Genomic DNA, 23539 nt, shown 5'->3' on the forward strand with positions numbered 1-23539 from the left:
TTCTAAAAAACAAATGAAGGGAAAAGTGTTTACTAGAAATGTGATTCATGGTATGGACATTAGTTTAGCAGAACTTTAAAGACCTCATAGTGCAGGATATGTGTTCAGGGCCTAAAAGAAGAAAGCCCTCTCTAGACAAGTATGCCTAAGGGATAGAGAAGGAAGAAGAGAAGTCTTTTCCTCCTCCCTCTCCTCTTAGACATCATCCCTGAACAAAACAAGAATAAATGTGGCTATGTAGACCTATTGGGTGGTATGGTTTGGAGTAGAGAGATTGAAAAGATGAGGGTAAGAGCAAGGGGAAAGGTTAAAGGTATGCTGGGATGGGATACACCCAAGCATTCAAGCCTATATTAAGAACTGTTAAGCAGCCTTGAGAGTAGTGAGCTAGAGGATACCAGTCCAGAATTAAGCTGGGCCCCACCTTAGAGCAGAAACCAGAAGGACAGAGAAGGGAATTGATTCCTCCTCTTATTCTCAGACAGTCCAATGCTGCATATTCCCAAGAACAGAAGAATAGCTAAAAGGATTAGAAAACTCATCCTGTAGAATGAAAAAGTGTTATTACAGTCAAGAAAGCAACACATTGATTTATATCACCTCTGGCAGGAAATGGCCAGAGAATAAATTCTTACAAGGGAGCAGTCAGTGCCTTGACTCTTAAAATGGCTTACAACCATCCACCACTCACACCCTCTAAGTCTCAATGGTAAGCCCTTCTAGACAAGGGTTTAGGAAACATTTTGGTGTGTGTGTGCTGTTGTGTTTAGATTCTCCAAGAATGGCCAAAGATTAACAGCATCAACAAAGTAAATGAAAAGAAATGAAAGTAAATTAAAAGAGGTAAATGAAGAATTTCAAGCTTAAAGATAAATACAAAGTCACTCTCTAAATCAAGCTTAAAGTGACCCAAAAGATAAAGAAAACTGTTGAATATATTGTCTCCTCCAAATGAATGGAAGCTTCTTAAAAGCAGGGATTGGGGAAGTCACAAAGAAGTACCAAAGCTGTTGTGGGTGATAGATTTTGCCCCTCTTTGAAATTCACATATTTCAACTTCTTTGGAGAACTTCAAGTACAGGATGTACAATTACTTGTCCAGGATGTTACACTGGTGATTCTCTTTGTGTAAGAGCTGGTCTTCATCTTCCGCATAAAGCTTTTCCATCCTCTCCCAACTGCTGGTACTCTCCTTTCCAAATTCCTTGTATTTAATTACTTTGTCTACCTTTACAATTATTCACTTTATATTTATTTATTTCCATATTGCCTCCCCCATTATAATATAAGTGTATTGCAAGTAGGGATTGTTTTGTTCTTTGTACTTGTATCTCAATTGCTTAAAACAATGCTTAGCAAAAAGTAGACATTTAAAAATACTTGTTGATTGATGAATTTTTGTCTTTGTATTCTTGGGTAAATAGATAGATGGAATCCCATAAAGACAACAGGATATAATGAAAGAGTTCTGGGTTTAAAGACCCAGGACCATCTTCACTAAACTACTTAATCTCTGGAAGTCTCTGTTACACTTAGTCAAGTGAGAGGAGGGGTTGGATTAGAAGACTTTTAATTTCCCTTTCAGCTCTTTATCATGCTGTGATACTAATTCACTTAGTTTCTCTGTGCCTTAGTTTCTTTAACTGTAAAATGAAGGAGTTAAATTAATTGACCTCTAAGGTGTCTTCCAACTCTAAATCCATGGATTCATTTAGGATCTATGATCATATGATAAATTGCAGTCATTTGTCCCAGGAGCTGTTTTTCCCATTCAAGACCAAAACAACACTAGTTATTTACCCTCCTAGATGTCATTCAGAAACGTATCTATTCTCCTCTTTCCCTTTTAGGGAAAGAGAATTAAGTCACACTAAAAAATTCAAAAGGGATTGACTGGTAAACCAGAATGAAAATGAATTCATTTATAAGGCAAGAACAATGGCCAAAGGCATAGTATCTATTCAATCCACTCTCTATCCGATAAGGGACTTTACTTGGGAAACTGGGAAATTAAACTGAGATCCAAAGGCTATTTATTGCTTCACAATAGAGTATTAGAAATGAAAGGAAATTAAAGCTCAAATAATCCAATTTCCACAGGGAAGGGGGAGGGGGAGAAAGAGAATAAGCATTTATATAGGACTTACTATTTACCAATGGTAAGTGCTTTACAAATCTCCTTTGATCCTCACAACAACCCAGAGAGGTAGATGTTTTTATCATCCTCATTTTACAGTTGAGGAAACTGGGGCTGCAGAGGTTAAATGACTTGACCAAAGTCACAGATCTAGTAAGTGACTGAGGCCAGATTTTAGATCAGGTCTTTCTGACTCTAAACCTAGCACTTTACTCACTGAACTACCTAGCTACCTTTAAATGTCATTTAAAATGTTGATTGATTGAAAAGTACTAGAATTCTCATGTCGACCTGTCAAAGCCTCCTGGGTGGTGCTGGAGAAACACTGCTAAATTCTTACTCTTAAATTTTCCTCTCTCTAAATTCAGGGGATTACCATCCCCATTTGTTTGCATTTTTACTACAATTGCACCTGTCCTTATTTCAATATTTTCAAATGGAATTTGCCTAGCCCCAGCATCAATGCTCAAAGTGCCTTAATATATCCCTAAACAATGAATCACTTATCTCTGATCCATATTTAAATCCTTCCTGTTGAGAGTCTACAGAATTATTAATTTTAAAATAATAAAAGTTATGAACTCCCAGACCAAAAACCATACCTGAGCACTAAGATATGATTGATTCTTTTGACCTAGTTTTTATCCCTGTGTAAAATTCAACCTGATACTAGCCTCTCTTTTTAACCTTATTTCCCTCTACCTCAATTAAAGTATACCATACACAACCTCTATGGCAAATCATATACTTTATGTAAAGCAAAAGCCAAATGAGAATAAAATACAGCTGTAATAAATGTGGGGGGGGGGGAGGGGGAGGAAGAATCATATCATACCTACTAGGGAACAAGTATGGCAAGGGGAAGTTGGAGAGAGAAAAATTTTCCAGAACCTCCTCACAGTTCTTACAGGGTAACAGTCACTTAGTAAAATGTAGTCTGACTTCATTTTCTCTCATAAAACAGATTGAGCTACTAAAGATAGCATTTGTGCTCCTTCTATATCTTCCATTCCTGTGATAATGCTATTACTCTACTCCCCAATTCTTCACTCTCTTGCAGATAGAGCCAAAGCCTCTCATGGGCCAGAATAACTTTACTCAGGCCAGATTAAGTTAAACAATGTTCCATTCTTTCTCAGACTAGGAAAAGCTAGAAAGAAAAAGGAAGAAAGGAAGAAAGAAAGAAAGAAAGAAAGAAAGGAAGAAAGGAAGAAAGAAAGAAAGAAAGAAAGAAAGAAAGAAAGAAAGAAAGAAAGAAAGAAAGAAAGAAAGAAAGAAAGAAAGAAAGAAAGAAAGAAAGAAAGAAAGAAAGAAAGAAAGAAAGAAAGAAAGAAAGAAAGAAAGAAAAATTCATTGATCAAGGGTCAAAACCACTTTTCTCATTCATGGAGGAATCCATCTAAACCAATGATTCTTTTTTTTAAGAGTTCATTTTTTTTTTATTACAAACTCAACATCAACAACAAATACTGACATTTCAATATACCAAAAAAAAAAAAAAAAATAGAACCCAAAACAAAACAAAAGAAAACCAGAAAGAGGATCACATATGAAATCATGGATATTTATTATGCACAGATTTTTAAAAAATGTATACATTAAGGCTAGCTGGATCATACCACCATTGCTATCTCTGTCCCCCTTTCAATGTCTTTTTGCTCTTTTCTGATATTGCTCATTTGTTTATTTATTTTTTTGCATCAAAATTGACCCAATTCTTCTTACACCTATCACTGCTAAGAAAAGCCCTACTTATAACAGGGCATAGCTAAGCAAAACAAGTCCCATAATTAAACCAGTGATTATTAACATGTATGTGTGTGTGTGTGTGTGTGTGTGTGTGAGAGAGAGAGAGAGAGAGAGAGAGAGAGAGAGAGAGAGAGAGAGAGAGAGAGAGAGAGAAACCTTTTCTCAAAAGAATGTTTCAAAGGCACAAAATAAAATCCATAGGATTCCAAAGGAAATCATTTATATTGAAATATTTTTAAAAACAAGTTCATAGACCCCACATTAATAACTCCTGATCTAAACACATCAAAAATTTCAATACAATAGAATGCAGCAAAAGGACTTTTGCTATTCTCTTGTCACAGCTAGTGTCCCTTTTTAAATGTCAGTGTTCTGCCTTTTCCCTGATTTTTTTCACCACAGTTCTCTTTTCCTAGATCTTGTAGTCAAGTTTATTTGAGGGCCCAGAATGTTGGCTGCCACACTGAATGCCATAAAGCAATACTTCTGTTAAAGAAGAGATGTCCTAAAGAAATGTTTTGTTATCAAAACTTCATGACCAAAAGTGAAAATAGCATAAAAGATAAAGGCTGTTATCCAGAACATGGATTATTTCCATGTCCCTCCCTCCTTCCATTCAAGGTGAAATAGTTAGCAGTTTTTCAGTATTCTCAGCCTAAATTCTGTCCACTTTGAGACAATTTCTGACACAATGCCACAGAGAGCACATATGCTGATATAATGGACTCTGTCTTCTTCATTCCCAGATGAAAAATTCATCATAGTCCTTCTATCTGCTATGGCCAAACTCATGGCTGTCCCTAAGAACCTTGTGACTAAGAAACTTCTGACTTTTCTTCAGTTACTACTTCCACCAATGTATTGCCAAGGAGAACAAAGCTCTACTTTACCTCCTTCATGTGCAAATTAATTTGATTAAAAAGAATTCTGTTCTCAGAAGATTTGTCCATTTAGAATTTGACTTTTGTCCTTTACTATTTGATCTTGATAGATGGTATAATCTATATCCCTTGGGGATAACTAGATTTTTGAGGGGAAGTTCTTTCTTTACAGATAAATTTGAGATGGGAAGGAAATTTTTCCTTCCACATTGGGGTGAATATTCTGCTAGTGACCTATTTGGAGATAAAGGGGGAAATAGAGCCTACCACAATAACAGAGGGGAAAAGCAATATTCTTTTTCTTACTGGATACACAGACTATTTATTCTTAGGCATTCCTATTACTTATTATGTCTTTTATAAATAGATATACTGTATCTCTCTTAGTGTCCCTTTCCTTTTCCTCTTTTCCCCCTACTTTGACCCTCCTCTTCCTTTCCTTCCCTCCTTTCCTTTCTATCCTTTCTCCTCACTCTCCATCCTCTTTCATTTCTTCTTTCTTTCCTTTTTCTTTCACTTGTCTCTCCTTTTCTTCCCTTTCCCATCTTTTTTTCTCTCCTTTCTTCCTTTTCTACTTCCTTTCTTCCTCTCTTTTTTATTTCCTCTTTTCTTCTTCCCTCTATTTCTTTCCTTCCATTTTCTGCCTCTGGTTCTACCTCCCCCATATCTCTTTATCTCTTTGTTTCTCTCTGTCTCTCGACTGTGTATGTCTCTCTGTGTGTGTCTCTTTTTACTCTCTCTCTCCCCCTCTCTGTCTTTCTTTCTCTCCCATTAGAACATTTTTACCAAATTCTTATTCATTATCAGCACTACTTACAACAGTTATTTCTACAATGAAGAGAAGCTATTTTTCTTAGCAAAGGAAAGGTGAGGAGGAGTTGTGAAGGAAAAGAGAGCTACATTTTTTTGCATGAACTCTATATCTAAATGTCTTGGGTATTATCATAGTACCAGTTCCCTCCTGGAAACCATAAATCATTTACTAGATTGGAATCCACTTCCTAAATAGAGTAGCTGAATTTACCAAGAAAGCATTGTTTAAGTCTAATTCACTACTGACCCATTAATAATTCCTTTATTTAATACTTCAGCATGACAAATTCAGTTCTCTTATATACATAGCATGAAAACTAAAAAATCTGCATAGATTATACATGCTTACAGGGTAATAAGAGGAGAGGAACAGTTCATATAAAGCTTCCATAAAAACTGTAAGCTTATATTTAATACACTGAATATAAAGGAAAAGTACTATTAAAGTTATGTCCACAGAGAAAACTAATGATTGATAATATCATTATAATCATCATATCTCATATTAGAGCCAACCAGTTCCACAATTCTAAATATGCTCTGAGATCACTTTTATTGGAAAGTAAAATAATCTACCCAAGATTGAGATAGAGCCTACAAAGACAAATTTTTAAAATAAAGTACTTTATATAGTGGACTAGGAAAAAGGTGATGGTTTCATGGAAAATGTAAATAAATTCAGAGCTGAAAAAGCCTTGTGTTGCTTTGGTACTGCTTTGGTACAACAAAGGCCCTTTAGACATAGTTCCCTATTGTTCTCCAGAATGGTTGGATCAATTCGTGACTACACCAACAGTGTATTAGTGTTCCAATTTTCCCTTTTTGTCAGAAAAAATAATTACAGATCCCAAGTTAATAACCCCTGGTATAAGATAAGAATGGCATGAGACCTAAAACTCATGAGGGTAGGTAGAATAGACAGTCCTGTGGGAGAGAAGGACTGGTCTAAGACCTGAGAACCCTACCTGGAACATAAGAGAAAGAAATAAAGACTTCTGAAGGCACAGATCAGCCTCTGCTAATGAAAAGGCTAAAATCCATCTGTTATCCAGTAAGATATGGTGAGGTAAGTGCTAACTTTGAAGTTCAGAAAGACAAATTCAAGTTATAGACTTGCCACTTGAGATCTATATGATATTGAGTAAATTTGTAAAATGAAAGATTGGGCGACTAGGTGGTACCATAGTGCACAGAGCACTGGGCCTGAAGTCAGGAGGACTCATCTTCCTGAGTTCAAATCTGGCCTCAGACACTTATTACATGTGTGATCCTAAGCAAGTCATTTAAGCCTGTTTGCCTCAGTTTCCTCATTTGGACAACAAGCTAGAGAAAGAAATGGCAAGCCATAGACATGATCACAAAGAGCTAGGCATGATTAATAAACAAAACAGTAACAACACCCTAGTGAACATCAGAAATTTCAAGCTCTGAGGAGACTCAAAGCTCAATGGACAATTCTAAAAGAGATCTGGGTAAGATGTTCCAAAGACTTGAAATCAAGGGCTTCTTCTGTGAATTAAGCCATCATTTTTTTCCCAGAGGATCCATATATCCAACAGTGAACCATGTCCCTAGGATTAATGGTTCCATTGAGACCTCCCATTCCTTAGAAATGAGAGCTGACTGAGATCTCTGAGAAGAGTCGGGGAATTTAGTGCCATAATTCCCCCATGACATTATCTAACTGCTTGCTTGCCAGGAGGATCTACTCTCTCATGTTTGAGGTTGCTGCTGGGGCAGGATCAATGACCTGAATATATGGGAGTAAAGCTCTCTAAGAGAATTTGATTCCAGAGGCCTGGTGCTTCCCAGGAGTCTAAAAAAGAAATGGCATTTAGGTTTTCATGGCCCACTAGAGCCAGTTAAAAGATCAGAAATAAAAGGTTATTGACCTAGAGACCTTCTTGGTACTGAGGGCTCTGTGACTTCAGCCCCTGAGTTCCCATCCCTACTCAGAAATGATAAAGAGAAACTGGCAGGTCATTGACTTCAGAGCAAATGAAATCAAGCAAACAACGGATAAATTTACTCTGCATTTTATTTGATTTCTTTTGAATTGAAGTTCCTGAGAGATGCTCTGTTTCCTGGAAATAGGCAAGGACAGTGGGATGAGTAGTATTTCCATTTCCTTATTAATCTCTGTATTAGGAGTTCCTGAAGTTCACAGACTGCCCTTCCCCCATGGGATAAGTACTGAGAGGTATGTCACCTATTACTTCATCCTAAAAACTTACAGCAAGAAATCCAGCAAACACACAATTTTTCTCAGCTTTGATCAAGACAAGAGGCCACTCATCTGAAACTCTGTTTGACAGGATGGATGTGTACTAGGCAGTGAACTTGTAAGCTCAGCCATGAAATGAGAGAAAGCAAAAAGGGAAAGCTCACTGATCAAAAAAAACTATGAAAGCAACCAAGGGCCAGGTCTCTCAGCCTGCATTGCTAGGCACTCTTTTTAAAAGGTCAGCCTTGTGGAAAGGGCAATTGCATATTTCCTTTGCATATTTGAAAAGCTCTCAACTCAGAATAAAAGACTGGGAAAGTGCCTCTACCTCTGGGTTCATGGATATCTTGCAAATGTGCTGTTCCTAGCAATTCATTACACCCCAATCTGGGCCATTAGCATGCAGCTTCACACACTTTTTTTAAGTTTAACACAGGTAGGGCTTGTTTTCTTGCCCCAAGGGGTAAGAACAAACTAGAGTCAACAGCAATTTAACATTTACAAATATCCCCCATCGGGACTCCAGTCCCTGGGCTTACATTCAAGAATAGGAATATGAGAACAGATTTGACACAGCTCAGCAACCAGCAGCTCAAAGTTGAACAAGGGTGCCATTGGTCATGAACATGAACTCACCAGCAGCTGGATGACGACTGTCAAATGATTGCACAGACCAGTAAACAGCCGATGGGTGGGCATGACTTCTAATCAAGTTAGGCACGAATAAAATGAATGACTTAAAGCATAGCAATCCATTAGCAGTCTTGAGTTTTCCAGTCTAGTCCTCTTTCTCTTTAATGATTTCTAGTGAGCAGCATTCCAACTCAAATACTTAAATTGAAAGTAGAAAGGAATAAAGCTAGTGATAAGAGAAGAATGTATTATTCAGATAGTAGTGATAATTAGAACCTGGTAATAAGGTCAATTACTAGAGTCTATTTTGCATTATTATGATTTCCAGTTTCAAGCTCCCCATCTGTTCCCCTCCTCCCCAAGTGTGCAAGTCTAACATAAGGTCAGCTTAGACAAGCCTGACACTTCCATTCTTGATCCATCTTGAAAAGGAGCAAGCAATGTGATATAACAGAAAGATTCCTGAATTTAGAGTCAAAAGGGCCAGCTCCTAACCCTGGCTACACTGTTTAACAGCTGTCTGAGTCTGAGCAACCTCTTAAAGCCTATATTTCCCAGAGTGTGAAATGGAATATTAATGGTTACCTTACCAACTTCTGAGGGATATAATGAGGAAACCACTTTGTAAATGTTTTTGTAATGACAACCACTCTGAAAACTACACTGATTAAAAGAGACTTATTATCATACCTTTAGGTGGTGTAGTCAACTGTACATAAGACCCAGCTTGAGGAAGAAAATAGAAAATTTCAGTCAGTCAGATATTTTTCAAGATCTAAACAAGAGACCAAACAAGATTGACCAGATTTTTCTGCTTTTCATCTATATGTTTGCTATCAGATCAACACAGCAACTCAAATGGGCTGTCCAGAAAACTTTGAAGTTGATCTAGGATGACTGCTTCAGCAGCAGAAGCAATTTTCAGAGCTCTAAAATTTATGACCCTGTGATGCAATGGAATGTTATATGGACTGAAGGAGGTGAAATATCTAGATTTTCTAGCAAGAGAATGAAGTGAGTGAAACCTACTTTAGAATTTCTTTCTGGGGCAGGTAGAGAAGAGAATTGAGTCTTCTTGGTATCAAGTTCAAGAGCTATTTCCCTCAAAAAAGATTAATTTTTTTAAAAATGGCCATATTAGGCATTGGCACAGTTGATATACTGTATTAGGCAAAGTACTTTGCCAGTCAGGAATTACAGAAATGTTAAGAACAAAATTACAAAGGGTGGAGATGACTATAATTGCTTATGTTTAACTGAATAATATAATTGAATTACATAATTCATTTTCCATCACTTAAACTAAGCTGCCTTGTTTCTTTGATAGCATTCCATGGAATGAGTATAATCTATGTTCCTATTTAATATTTCCTAGCCTAGGACAGACAGGCAGCTAGATAAAACAATGGATAGACTTCCAGGCCTATAATCAAGAAGACCAGAGTTCAAAACCAGCCTCAGACATTTACTAACTGTATGATCCTGGATAAGTCGGTTTGCTTCAATTCCCTAATTTATAAAATGAACTGGAGAAGAAAATGTTTAAAAAAAAAAACAAACACTCCAGTATCTTTGCCAAGAAACACCCAAATAAGGTGAACAAACTAAACAACAAGGATGCATAGCACAGTATTACATAGAATGTATAGTGTAGTGAATAGAACATTAGATTTGGTGTCAGAAGAACCTCTGGGGGCCCTATGGGTTCCTTATCAGCTTTTCCTGCTATCCCAAGAAATCTCTGGGAACCCACGAGAAGACTTACTAGAGGAAAATTAGCTGCGGTCATGTTCTTCACCACCTCTCGGGTGACAGTGGTGGAGGAGTAGCCCCATCGACACAGATGGAAGCCCAGACCTAGTTTCCAATCCTGCCTCAAATATTTACTAACTGTGTAATCATGAGCAAGTCACTTAATTTCAAATTTCCTCATCTATAAAATGGGAATACTTCTTAGCTCACGGGATTGTTGTGAGGAAAGTACATTCCACTACTGGTTCTACACTCAAAGGTCACTGATAAAAATAAAGTATCCTATATATACAAAAATATTTATAGCAGCATTTTCTGTGATAACAAAAAACTGGAAACAAAGAGGATGCTTATAGATTGGGGAATGGCTAAATAAATTGTTCTAAATGAATGAGCTGTGAAAATGAAGAGTATGATGAATGCAGAAAAGCATGGAAAGATTTATACAACTGATATAGTGCAAAACAAGCAGAATCAAGAAAGCAACATGCACAATAATGGCAACAACATAAACAAAGAACAACCTCTTCATAAAACAATCAAAGAATGAGCAGAACTCAAAAGAAGAAATTGAGAAGACACCTTCTACTTCTTTTTAAAGGAGTACACAGGTATGGAACATTGCATATATATAGTCAAATATTTTTTGATGCATAAAACAGGTTTTTTTTCCTCTGCTCTTCCTCTTCCTCTTTAAAAAATTCTCTGTTAATGACTAATATGAAAATGTTTTATGATTGCTTGAGTATAATCTATATTTGATTGTTTACTATCTCAAGAGGAGGTAGGGGAGGGAGAAAAGAAGGGATAGAATTTGGAATTCAGAACCTTGAAAAAATGTTTAAAACTGTTTTTACATGTAATTGGGAAAAAGTAAAATAGATTTTTTTTTTTAAATCTTTGTTATATTAGACAGCTCTCTAGGAGGGTTGAAGGAAAAGGATACAGAGAGAAATTTAGGCAATGACAAATAAAATATATCAATAAAAATGTACTTTAAAATAACTGAAATTTATTTAATAATTTACATTTTACAATATGGTTTACATTAGATTACTCATCTGATCCTCCCAGCAGCCCCATGAAGGAAACTAGATGAGGCAAATAGTACAAGCAAGCCACATTTGAGTTAAGAAAAAAGAATCTGGACTTGTGAGGGGAATTCCCAGTAAACAAACTCCCTTTACCACACCAGATCAATAACTGCAATCCAATTTAGTCAAAGAGAGTTGTGGGGGAACAGTGAGAGATTAAATGACTTGCCCAGAGACTCATAGCCAACTTGAGTCAGAGGTGGGTATGAAACCCAGATGTGCCTAATTCAGAAGTGAATTTGAACTTCCTGGCTCTGAAGCTGACACTCTAATCATTTCTCCACACTGTTTCTTAGTCCTCTTACAAATGAGGAAACTGAGCTTCTCTCACCTTAGGATCTTGTCTGCATGCAACTCAATAACCCATTGTTGGCTACAATTTTCTGGACAATAATGCAGCAATAACTTCAGTCATCCTTTTTGTATCAACCAGTTCAAGCAAGACATCCATGTTCCATTTTTCTAGTAATACATTTGCCCTTTATGAAAAGAAATCTAAACATTTTGCTCCCATGGCATCTGTTTCTAATCTTGCTCTGAAATTGCATCAAGCTTCATTCAAAAGCAGGAAAAAAAAGAGTGCAGGCGAGATTTTAAAAAAATGGATCAGCTGCCCTGGATTCTTGCAACATTATATCTAATAGAAAAAGAACACCCAGTGAGAATATTGTAGATAAAACTCCAAACAGAGTAACGGCAACATGTTAAACTTTCAGGATATAACATGTTACAGATTCAATGCCACCATGGGCACATTAACATCCTCTGTTCCTCTGCTAAGTAATACCTACTGCTAAAAGCCCAGTTTGGAAATGGACTATTTGACCAAATGACTTACTCCACCTTTCTTGCATTCTGTGACCTAGAGAGCAGTGACATTACTAGAAGAGTATATTTGGTGAAAATATAATATTACTAACATTAAAGCATGGTTAATTAAGACCTGTAGATCACCAGACAAATTTTAGGATACAAATTATTTATCCACCCAATCAGACTGGGCAATTTTTAAATTATATGTTTTATCTTAGAAACTAGAAATTGGATACTGAACAAAATCATAAGATTATAGATCCAGAACTAGAAGGAAAATCAAAAGACATCTAGTCCAACCCTTCACAGATGAGGAAAATCAGTCTGAAGAAGATTAATTTACTTGCTTGAGGTCACAGAGCATCAAAAGCAGGATTTGAACCTTGGTCTTCTTTTTAATAACAGTATTTTCCCCTTAAATACATATTTTTCAACATTCATTTTTGTAAACCTTTTGTTCCAAATTTTTCTCCCTTCCTCCCTCCTCTACCTGTTCCCAAGACAGAAAGTAACGCAATGTAATTTAAACCTGTGCAATTCTTTTAAATATATTTCAACATTTGTCATGTTATGCAAGAAAAATCAAATTTTAAAAATTACCCCAAAAAGCAAGCAAACAAAAACAACAAAAGAAAGGTGAAAATACTATGCTTCCATCCACATTCAGTCTCCATACTTCTCTCATGATGCAGATGGCACTTTCCATCACAAGTCTGTTGGAACTGTCTTGAATCACCTCATTGTCGAGAAATGCCAAGTCCATCACAGCTGGTCATCACATAATCTTGTTGTTACTGTATATAAGTTCTCTTGGTTCTACTCCATTTAATATCAGTACATATAAGTTTTTCCAGGCTTTTTTGAAATGAGCCTCCTTATCATTTCTTATAGAACAATAATATTCACATTCACATACCATAACTTATTCAGCCATTCCTCAACCAATGGACATCCACTCAACTTCCAGTTCCTTGCCACTACAAAAAGGGCTGTCACAAACATTTTTCCCTCTTTTGTGATCTCTTTGAGATATAGATCTAGTAAAGACACCGCTGTATCAAAGGATATGTACAGTTTTATAGCCTTTTAGGCATAGTTCTAAATTGCTCTCCAGAATGGTTGGATCAGTTCACAACTCCACCAACAATGTATTAGTGTCCTAATTGTCTCACATCCCCTCCAACATTTATCATTATTGCTTCCTGTCATCTTAGCCAATCTGAAAAGTGTAAAGAAGTACCTCAGAACTGTCTTAATTTGCATTTTTCTAATCACTAATGATTTAGAACATTTTTTAACATGACTAGAAATGGCTTTAATTTCTTTGTCTGAAAATTTCATATCCTTTGACCATTTGTCAATTGGGGAATTGCTTGTATTCTCATAATTTTGAGTCAATTCTCTATGTATTTTAGAAATGAGGGATAGCTTTAATTTCTTCATCTGAATATTGTCTAGAACTATGGTCTTCTTGAACCCAAGTTCTTTTCCTAGGTCAATATTCTTTCTACTTTACTACAGAAACAAGTGGAATAAAGGCTAATATGAAAAAAGGAAATATTGTAAATAACATCCTTCTCTGTAAAATAAATGGTCCCTTCCAGTATTAGATCCTATGAGACTTGTTTGGGGTTTGTTTGGGGGGAGTAAAGGGGAGACAATTGGGGTTAAATGACTTGTCCAGGGTCACACAGCTAGTAAGTGACTGAGGCCAGAGTTGGTCAGGTCCTCCAGATTTCTGAGCCATTGATCTATTCCCTGCCCCAAGACCTGTTTTTAAACAATCAAAACTTCAACATAGATTTCATTTGAGGGGGTGTGCTAAAGTCTAACTCAAGTTTCAAAGCTTATTGAACTGCTTCTTAAGGAATCTACTAATAATTTCTTAATATTTGGGGGAAAAATAAGATTCCTTTGATCTATTAATAAATAAACTACATTGTTTGATTTTTCTGATACTATAATACTGTACTCCAAAGGACAGAATTATAATGCTGCTGCTGATGTATATGGATAAGCTCTCCATGATGTGGATTCCATTCTAAGTATTCCTTCTTATTCTGGCATGGGCTTGTCCATTGTTTCCTTTATACTTGCTGGAGAATCTATCATATGTCCTGGAGGTTTTCCTTTACATCTTTTCTGTGAGTACCATACTGTCATGTATTCTTTCCCTACCTCCATCTACAAGACCAGGCCACTTTTCCCAATATACATTTTCTGGATGACATCCCTTATATGACTTTTTATATATCTTCAGAAAAATATCATAGCCTTCTTACACCCACTTTTTGGTTCCTATGTTGCTCTTCAGGTCAACAGCACCCTTGATTCCTCTGAGAGTATGGACATACCTTGGAATATCTATTATGTCAAACTTGCCACAACCACACCTGAAAAAAGCTAAAAAAAAAATTTTTTTAATCTTTCATTCCCCTGTCATTATACAATGCTCTCTGATTTAGTGGACCCTTAAAGTAAAAATTACCAATTCTTTGTAGGAGAAAGAGGTCCTTTTTTACTCAGGTAGCAGAAAGCCATAGACTTGAAAGATAGTATGGGGGAGGGGGAATACTCTAGCTCAAGGGATAGAGTGTTGGGCTAGGAGTCAGGGAGGCTCATCTCCCTGAGTTCATATCCAAACTGAGATTCTTACTGACTGGTGACCTTGGGCAAATCATTTAAACCTGTTTGCCTTAGTTTCTTCATCTGCAAAATGAATTAGAGAAGAAAATGACAAATTACTTTAGTATCTTTAGCAAGAAAACCCAAATGGAGTAAAAAAGAATCTGACATGACTTGAAACAACTGAACAAAATTGCATAAGTAAAAGAGCAATGAATTTTAAGGACTTGGACTTGACCCCTGACTAATACCCCCTAGCTGTATGAATGTAAGGAAGTTACCTTAAACATTCTGAGCCTCAATTTGCTTATCTGTAAAAAGGATAATAATTCTACACAGAGTTCATTTTTTTAAAAAAGTACATTCTAAATCTTAAAGTGCTAAATAAATGAAAGTTACTATAGGCAGTCTGAGATGATGGAAAATACACAAATTCTGGAGTCAGAAGCCCTGGGTTCCAATCCTGATTCTGGATACTTAGTCCCTGAATGATCTTGGACAAATTATTTACCTCCCTGGGGGTCAATTCTTCATCTATAAAATGAGGCAGTTATACTAGATAGCTTCCCCCTGAATTTGGGGAAGGAAAGCAAATGTAGCAGCCACCATATGACAAGCAGGGATTCTACCCAGCTGCTTTATGAGCAATTAGTTCTTTCCTTCCTATATCTCCTTGAACAAAGGAGTTTAAATATACAGATGTAGTGCAGAAAGGAATAGAACATCTGTATCCATAGAATGGATTGAAGACAAACTATGAAACCAATCACACTAATTTTTAGTAGATAGACCATTAGATCTGGAAACAGAAAGACCTGAATTCAAATTCTGCCTTAGATACTTACTAGCTGTGTGACTCTGAGCAAGTCACTTTAATCTCTCTGTGACTGTTTTCTCATTTGTAAAAATGGAACTAAAAATACCATTAACCCTTCCCAATTCCTGTGGAGCTTATTTAGAAATCTTCAAAGTCTATAAAATGCTAACTATTATTATTATTCTCTTCCTCCTAGCATTAGAATATCTAGCAGGAAGTGATGTGGAAGAAATCTCATTGCATTTGGAAATAAAAATTCTGGGTTTGAATTTTGCCTCAGTTACTTACATACCTAGGTCATCTTGACAATTCACCTCTTCTCCCTGGTTCTCAGTTTTCATATTTGTAAAAGTAAGGTATTAAATTTAATTATCTCTAACATTTTCTTTGGATCTAAATCCTAAGACAGCAAGAAAGTCTTGGGATGCTAAGGATAGAATATACTTCCCCAGTCATGTTTAAAGACTCACAATTCAAATCCACTTAAGTTCTGCTCAGATCTCCTATACAGCAGAAGTCTGACTAGAGGGGAGTATACAGGGATTCCTGGGGGAGGATAAAGAGAAGAAGCCTATAAGGAGAATTAGCTTTTCTCTGTACATAATCAGATGAGAAGTTAATACCCTCCTGGGACTCTAAGGAGAGAATGGAAAACAGCCTGAGGGACTTGGGGTATTTTCACCAGAGACCAGTTCTCAAAGGTCAAAGATCAGGACTAACAAGAGCAATGAAATGTGTAGCCACTGTAATTTGTGGCAGGAACACAACCTATGACTACTAATCCCAACACAAATAATCTATCCCAAACTGCACTAAAGGATCTTAAATTAGTGTTTTCCACTGGGAGGAGCAATCCAAGAATTCTCTCTCAAAGGATTACTATATTGAAAACTTTGAGTGTTCTAGTAACTAATAAAAACAATAATAGCATGTATATAGTGCTTTAACAATTGTAAAGCACTTTACTGATTACTCATTTTATCTTCTAAACAACTGGAGCAGTAGATGCAATTATTATCATCCCCATTTTAGAGATAAGAAAACTGAAATAGGCAGAGATTGACTTCCCCAGAGTCACAAAGTTAGTAAGTGTATAAGAGAGGATTTCAATTCAGGTTTTTCTAGGGCTCTTCCTCTGATCAAGTAGCTCCCTGACAATCCCTGTAAACTTTGCTCTAGTCAGTACAAAAAAGTGCTTTCTAGGGCCTGCTCTGTCCCCAGTACTGAGTTAGAACTTAGGAAATACATAAAGAGCCTACAATATAGTTGACTTCCCCAAACCGGCCAAACCAACACACAGAAAATAATGAGAGGAATGAAGAAAGAAGCTGTGTGTTATGAAGTACAACAAGAATTTAGATTAAAGAGAGAGTCTTGTGGCTTGGAGAAGTCACAAACATCTTCATGAAGAAACTAACACATAACCATCTTCTCAAATATTCTTTTTCTTATGTTGTGCTGCTCAGATTCTTATTCTACTCTCTTTTACTTCTGTCTTAATTCCCTCTACTCAAAAATTCAATCCAATAAATATTTTTAAAGCACCTACCATGTGCCAAGCACTGTGATAATTGTTGGATCTTCTTAGCTGTTGATTTATTAATGAACAAAACAAAGCCCCCTCCACTGGATTTAGCCAAAGCATGCCCACACCATTCTCTGTTGGATTTTTTGCTGAAGAAAAGTTAAATTTACTGGAGCCTTTCCCCTAAGATGTTCCAAAGGTGAAGAAGGAAGTTGTTCCCCTTCTGACACCAAAACATTGAAGGTCAAGAAGATGGTGCTAAAGGATGTCCATAGCCATAAAAAGAAGAACTAAATATACTCCACCTTCTGGTGACCCAAGGCTTCAAAAGCCAGCCAGATACCCTCAGAAAAGTGCCCCTAGGAGAAATAAACTTAATCACTTTGCCATCACTAAATTTCCCTGGACCACCGAGGATAAAACCATCCTGTTCTTCATTATGGCTATAACAAGCATCAGATTAAGCAGACAGTAAAAAAAGAAAAAAAAAAACTGTATGAAATTTATATGGCTAAGATCTACACATTGGTCCAAGCTGATGGAAATAAGGCCTATGTCCAATTCACTAAAGACAATGGCAAGATATTGTCAACAAAATTGGAAATATTTAAAGTGCAAGTCTACCCCCACCTACAATAAATGTTTTCTGATTTAAAAAAATAAAGTCTACTAGAGATCACATAATCCAAGTCCTTGATTTTATAGAGGAGGAAATGGAGACACAAACTTACACAAAGCCATACAGATATAAAGAAGAGCCTGGATTTGAACCAAAGTATCCAATTTCAGATACAGCATGCATTCCAAAAGCTTGCTGCTCCTCATCCCACAAAACTCACTGGCTTTTTTTGAACATTTGATGTCTCCATCTGGAGTGCAGAGTTCCAGAGGACAAGATTTGATTTTCTTGTCTCTTCCCTTAGCCTTTAAGGTTCTGTTAGCCTCTTGCTTACCACTGGTAGGTGGAGAACAGGGGGAAGTCTCATGACATTCAATTGGCCACAGAAGATGAAATGGCAGCTTGTAGGCCGTCTGGCTCAGAATCTCTTAAATCTAAAATTTAAGAGAATTCCTAACAAAGAACTCTAACACATCAGTCTCCTGGAGTCTACTTACTGACATCCTCTGCTCATCGAATGAAGGATGACTGCTATCTTGCCACCAGCACAGGTGTCATCTCCCTCCACAGTCTCCTCCCTAATTTAATTAAGGAACAAGTTATTCTTAGTGTTACTCTTTTCTTCAATCTAGTGTTTCAGTGAAGAGAAATTTCTCAGCTTTCTGACAAGGAGAAAAGATGCAGCTGACTTGCAATTTTCTGCCAATACTCCCAAAAAGGTATTTAGGGCATCAGCAACTTGGAGCGAGCAGAGATCTAATCATCAGTTGGTGATTAAGAATTATCTCTTATAATAAATGAATGACAGCTTTTGATATCTTTTTCTTCTGCTTTAGCAAGGTGAAAGGCTTTGTTTCAGGACAAATCAATGTGAGGCAATGGCAAATTGGACAAAGGTCTCTAAATGTGAAATTAAGCCACAGATTTAAAGCTGAAAGGGACCTTGGTGGCCCCTTCATTTTTTCAGATAAGGAAATTACTGGTTAAACATGTTAATAATTTGCCTAAGATCATCCAGGCACAGCGGCAATATGTGAACCCAAATCTCTAAACTCCAAATTCAATATCCTTTCCAGTCTACCACTATGCTTCTTTTGCAGTCAGGAAATCTAAATTCAGATTCCCTACTCTATTATTTATTTGCTGTGTGAATTTGAAGAAGTCCTTTAATTTCTTTAAGCCTCATTTTCCTTATCTATAAAATGGAACAATAATACTTGTAATGCTTAAATCATAAGGGTCTTTTTTATTTAATTAATATCTAATTTTCCAATTACATGTAGAGAAGTTTTCAACATTCATTTTTGGAAGATTTTGAGTTCTAAATTTTTTACTTCCTCCCTCCCTTACCTTTGCACATTGTACACAATAACAGCAAGGGTATATGATGATCAGTTCTGATAGACTTAGCTCTTCTCAGCAATACAGTGATCCAAGATAATTCCAATAGACTTGGGATAGAAAATGTCATCTGCATCCAGAGAGAGAAGTATAGAGACTGAATGGGAATTGAAGCATAATATTTTTACTTTTTTGTTTGTTTGCTTTTTTCTTTTTTTTCTTTCTTTTTTATTATTATTATTAATTTTATAATTATAATTTTTTTGACAGTACATATGCATGGGTAATTTTTTTTACAAGATTATCCCTTGTATTCACTTTTCCAAATTTTCTCCTCCCTCCCTCTACTCCCCCCCCTAGATGACAGGCTATCCCATACATATTAAATGTGTTACAGTATATCCTTAATACAATATATGCGTGTAAAACCAAATTTCTTGTTGCCTGGTAAGAATTGGATTCCGAAAGATAAGTAACCTGTGTAGAAATACAGTAGTTGTTTGTTTTTTTTTCTTGTAGCTTTCCCCTTTTGTTCTGATTTTTCTTTCACAACATGATTAATATTGAAGTATACTTAATATGATTGTACACATATAAGTTATATTAGATTGATTGCCATCTTGGGGAGAGATAAAGGAAGGGAGGAATAAAAAATGGAAATCAAAATCTTATAAAAGTAAATATTGAAAACTAACAAATAATTTTTAAAACACTGAATTAGACAATAGTAAAGTATTTTACAAATAAGAATTATTAGCCAAACAAGAAAAGATGCCAATTTTCTACTCAGACATAATGAGTCATTTACAAATGCTTCCTCTGCACAAGTAGACTTTATATTCTCTGGAATTTTTTCTTTTCTCCCCTTCCCACTCCCCCCCCCAAAAAAAAAACAACCATACACATATAAATAATCTTTAACTTGCCAGCAATGAAGGGCAGAGAAATTGATTCAATCTCCAGTCTTCCACAGAGGGATCAAGTCTTCAACATAAGAACTGAAATCTTAAATTAGTGTAGCTTTGGGTATTTATCAATGCTAATAGTAGTCATTTTAACATTCAAAATTAACAAACATTAAATGCCTACTTTGTCTGACTCTCTGTTTTAAGGATTAGATAATAATTCTTAATAATAATGGAATAAACATTTATATAGCACCTATGTGCTAGGCATTGTGCCAAATTCTCTTTGCAAATAATATCTCATTTTGCCCCTCAGAACAATCTTTCATCATTGGTGCTATTTTTTTTTAACCTTTTACAGATGAGAAAACTTAAAATAGACAGAACTTGACTTGCCAGGATCAAAAACCTAGTGATCATTGTCTGAGGGAAAATTTGAAATCAGGTCTTCCTGACTCCATGCACAACATTCCATCTACTTCACCAACACCTTAATTTTAATAGCATTTCAAAGTTTCCAAAACCTTTCTATATTATTTTTAGACTCTTCACAATGAGCCAGAGAGATAAATTAGTTTAATTTCCCTCATTCTGTAAGTATGGAACCTCAGAGAGCTCAGTTGAGTGACTTACAGAGAGGTAAAATGAGTGAATTACCTAAGCTTACAAAGACAAAGTCTGTTTATGTGAGTTAGAAACTTAACATAAAGAGATGCTCATGATAACCAGCTACATACAGTGATCTGCTAATATATGTACTATTTGATAAAATAAAGAGACAAAGCCTGAATTTATCAAGTGACTTCACAGTGTCCTGGCTATTGAGCTTACATTGAGTTATAATGAGATCTCCTAAACATGACTGATACCAAAAGAAAAAAGAAAAAACTGGAGTAGGGAGCACAAAGGGGTCAGAGCCTGTCATGACACCCTGTGAGGTATTTATGTTATTTTACTATTCCCCTCATTTATAGATTAAGGAAATCAAAATTTATAAGTGACTTGCTCAAGATCACATAATTAGAAGGTGCTAAATCTCAGATTCAATCATAAAAAGGGGGGCAAACTGCTCTAAGCTTCTCTGTAAAGATTATTTTCCTTTTATAAATTGAAGAAACTGAGATGTAGAGAAGTTTAGTGATTTGCCAGTCCTTGGCAACTCATAAACGTCAAAAGTGGGATTCAGATCTATGTCTTCCTGACATAGATCTGACTCCCATACTTAATTCCCAATTTTATGCAAAGCATTATGGCTTAGAGTCCCTGAATTTCTTGAATTTTCTCATTTTTTTTTCACTTACCTCTGAAACTAACTCAAATAAATGTCTTGGGTTTACATACATGTTGTATCTGATTTAATCCAAAGAGAAAACCTACCAGGATAGTAAAGCTGCATATTCCCACCAGGAATTTTACCTCAACTGTTAATGAGTTGTGACTTCCTTATATGCTCAGGCAGACAAGACTACTTCTAACTAAGCAGGTAGACAGAATTTAAACCAGATGGCACAAGGAGAGGAAACTCTGGATTAGCAGCTCATTTCAAACACCTAAATGTGTTCGCTAAAAGCCAGAAGGAGAATGACAAAACATCTACCTTGTTTTTTAAACAAACTGTTCACCATATTGGGCCTCCAAACACGAGGCTGGAATGGCAGTATCTGGAGGTATTTGGAGTCTCCTTAGTGTTACTTGTATAATGCAGCTGGGCTTGCTGGCCTGGTCCACAAATTGCAGCCTATCCTGAGAAACACTGGAGTAATCCTTTATCTATGGAATAGGAATAAACTGTAAGGGGAAAGGGTGTGTTTCATCTCCATGAGGCCTATGTGGAGAGTAAATCCCATTTCCCTTTATTTTCCAGTTCAAACAGCGGAAATAAACCCAAGGGAGCCCCTCACCCCCTACCCTTAAAGCCCTCTTGAATGGAAACTGGGCAAGATGCAAATGAAGGTGCTCCCCAAGCTTCACACACCACCTTTCCCAGTTTAATTAAGGCCTAATTTTGAAGGGGAGTAAACTGGTATTTACAATCAGAAGCAAATCTGGTTCCAGTCATTAAAGAGATTTTCTCAATCTTGTCCTTCTATGTTAGAACACTCGTTTTAATAGTTAATTAAAGACTGCTTAGCCTTTCTTTGAAAGAAATTTTTAAAAGAAGAGATTAGGGACCTGCTGCAAAGACATTACTGACAACACTGCAAAAATTCTTTGTCTGGGCCTTTAGGAGAAACAAAGGCCTTAATTTACTTAAACTGCTTTTGTGCCCAGCATAGATTATTTTTTTCTTTCTCACACAAAAAGAGGTGCTTTTTTTTTCTCTCTCTCCCCCCTTCTCACTTTTATGAAGAGAGAACCTGCCCATTTTACAGCTATTTCACAGAGGCAGGCAAGCTTACAGAGCAGCTCACTGTAGTCTAGTTGTCCTTCCCATGGGTTTTCCAGAGCAGACTGGAGCCAGAGTCAGGCTGGGGAGGGAAGAAAAAGGAAGAGAAAATCATTCCCTTTCTTAGGAAATGTGAAAGTCCTCTCCTAAAAGATTTAGTGCTTGAATTAATAATAATAATAATAACAATAACACACACACACATATATATATATACATACCAAGCACTATGCTGACTGCTTTACATTTATTATCTCATTTGGTCCTCATAACAACCTGGGAAGTATTATCAGTTATTATCCCAATTTTGCAGATGAGGAAACTGAGGTAAACAGAGGTTAAATCTAGGATTCCATAGCTAGTGTTTAAGATTATCTCCAGAGTGGGTCATTTGAGCATTAATATCTTACTGTGAAACCAATTTCTCCTCCTCCCCCAAGAAAAAGGACTTTTGCAAGATTGACAGAGGACAGCCCCAACCATATCTCCAGACAGAGATGAAGTGGATACCTGATGGCCTCATAATACCAAAGGACACTTTTATCTAAAGTATACAGCCAGTGGGAAAACAGGCACATTAACAGACTGTTGGTGGGACTGTGATTTGGTCCGATCATTCAGGAATGCAATGTGAAACTAGAAGTTAATAAACTGAACATGTCCTTTGACCCAGGGATATCACTAATGGATATATAACCCAATAAGATCACAAGAAAGTAGAAAATAACTCATATGTATGACAAACAATATTTATAGTAGCTTTTGGTGATAACAAAGAAGTTGAAAATGGAATATTAGGCCATAAGAAATGATGGAATGAACAATTTCAAAGAAACTTGGGGATATTTGTATGAATTGTTGCAGAGTGAAGTGAGCAGGTTCAGAACAATTTATATATTTTTTTAAAATAAAATTACAAGAACAACTTTGAAAGATTAATGCAATGATTAACCCCAATTACAGAGGTTCTATGAAAAACATGCTATCCATCTCCTGACAGGTCGAAGATGGACTCAAATATGAAAAGAGACAATCAATTTTAGACATAATCAGTGTTAGAACTTCTTTTGATTAAATATGAATATGTGTTTTAAGAGGATTTTTTTAGACCACTGGGTCTATAACCCAAAGAGGTTTTTTTTTGTTTGTTTGTTTGTTTTTTAAGGGAGCAGGGGGGTGAAAGATCTATCTAGCAACTTGTTGTGGTGACTAAAAATTGGAAATC

The 23539-nt window shown here is 36.3% G+C and overlaps 1 long non-coding RNA gene across 1 annotated transcript in view; it reads right to left on the reverse strand.

The window, feature by feature from the left end:
* Positions 1-17976, reverse strand: part of LOC141555380 (uncharacterized) — a 131231-nt gene extending 113255 nt beyond the window's left edge. The window contains exon 1 of the long non-coding RNA XR_012486176.1: positions 17795-17976. This is a non-coding gene — a long non-coding RNA (uncharacterized LOC141555380). The remainder of the gene's footprint in view (positions 1-17794) is intronic.
* Between the last annotated feature and the right edge of the window lie 5563 nt (positions 17977-23539).

The sequence above is a fragment of the Sminthopsis crassicaudata genome, chromosome 1, assembly GCF_048593235.1.
Source record: "Sminthopsis crassicaudata isolate SCR6 chromosome 1, ASM4859323v1, whole genome shotgun sequence".
In the NCBI taxonomy this organism is placed as follows: Eukaryota; Metazoa; Chordata; class Mammalia; order Dasyuromorphia; family Dasyuridae; genus Sminthopsis; species Sminthopsis crassicaudata.